This window comes from Octopus bimaculoides, chromosome 2 (assembly GCF_001194135.2).
Source record: "Octopus bimaculoides isolate UCB-OBI-ISO-001 chromosome 2, ASM119413v2, whole genome shotgun sequence".
NCBI classification, from domain to species: Eukaryota; Metazoa; Mollusca; class Cephalopoda; order Octopoda; family Octopodidae; genus Octopus; species Octopus bimaculoides.
The window spans coordinates 81884304-81885926 of NC_068982.1; positions in this window are offsets into that span (position 1 = coordinate 81884304).

A 1623-nucleotide genomic window follows, 5' to 3' on the forward strand; every position below is an offset into this window, starting at 1 on the left:
GGGGGGGGGGGGCTGTTGTAGATGTTTGGTGAGTAGCGACCCTATCGGAGAGGCTGAATGACTCGAGAGGTGCAAATGTGATGGTTTGCTGGAGATATGGTTTAAATGTTAGAAAGAAGCCAAGGTGTTTGTGAATGTCTGTGAGTCGGTCAGGAAGTTATGAAAGTTGTAGGGGTAACGCCGTCAATATGAAGTGAGGGTGAGAACCAGTAGGGAGGATGTGCATTGAAGTGAGTAAGGGCGATGGTTTAGGAAGGAATTATTATAATGGATGTGGGTGGTGAGCTGGCAGAATCATAACACGCTGGATAAAATGCTTAACGGTATTTCGTCCGTTTTTACGTTCTGAGGTCAAATTCGACCGAGGTCGACTTTGCTCTTTTTCTTTTGGGGGTTGATAAAAATAAGTACCATTTGAGTACTGGGATCGAAATGACTGCCTTTGTGCCAAAATTTGAAATCATTATGATACTGAATGGCTTGGGAGATATTAAAGAAGATTTTTTGATTATTCCAGTAGTTTGGAGTGGTGGAGGAAACAAGTATTCGAGGAGGAGCTGAGGAGACAGACTTCGAAAAAGAGTAACTGAAATATTTTTTTACTGCCATCTGGGTCAGAGAAAGGAATGGCGAGATGCGTACCGAAAGCGCTTTACAAATGAAGTTTGCAATGAAACATTTGATCAAGACAACAGAATTAAAAGAGGTGTAACGAGTGAGAGATTTGTGACTTGGAAGCGAATAGGATGTGTTAGTGAGAGGTGGTCCTTATTAGAGTGTGGTCCTTATTAGAGTGTGGTCCTTATTAGAGTGTGGTCCACAGACATTAGAGGAGGGATGGAATTGTCCGATGGGTTTTATTTTAGTATTTATGGAAACTTAGAGGGTTTATTCAGTCCATCAAATAGTAACTAAATAAATTGTAGTAATTTCCTCCAGTACTTTACCAATTACTCCACTTAACTAATCACTTGTCACTAATTAATCATAGATACTCCAATAACTAGCTTCTCTATTATTGGTGTAATTCAGAGTTTAGGTAAACAGTGTTTATGAAGAAAGGGATGAAAACTGATAAAATTCTGAGTTCAAATAATTTAAATGTTTTGCAATCCTAATCAATTTATATTTCTCAACGTCTCAGATGAAGACGTCGGAAGAACAACTGCTACATCGCCTGCATAATTCGAACGCCGCCACTCCAGTAAATTGTAAGCTGTGCTGACCATTACATCAAAGCGATGCCACAAAGCTTCACACCTAAATTACTAGACTTCAATTAAGTCGCTACAATGAGATATTGTCCAGTATTCATGGTATTTTATTATTATTTTTTTATGAACACGGCAAGCTAGCAAATTCATTAGCACTCTAGACAAAATGCTTGACGACATTTCGTTTTTACGTTCTGAGTTTAAATTCCACGGGGGTTGACTTTACTTTTCATCCTTTTGAGGTCAATGAAATAAGTGCCAGTTGAGTACTGGGGCCAAGCTAATCGACTAATCTCATCTTCTAAAATTTCGAGCCTTGTGCTTTTAATATAGTAGAAAGGATTATTATCAATTTCTGACTCCTACGACTCACACGGCCGGTTAACCGCTTTTCATTTTTGACAGAGAC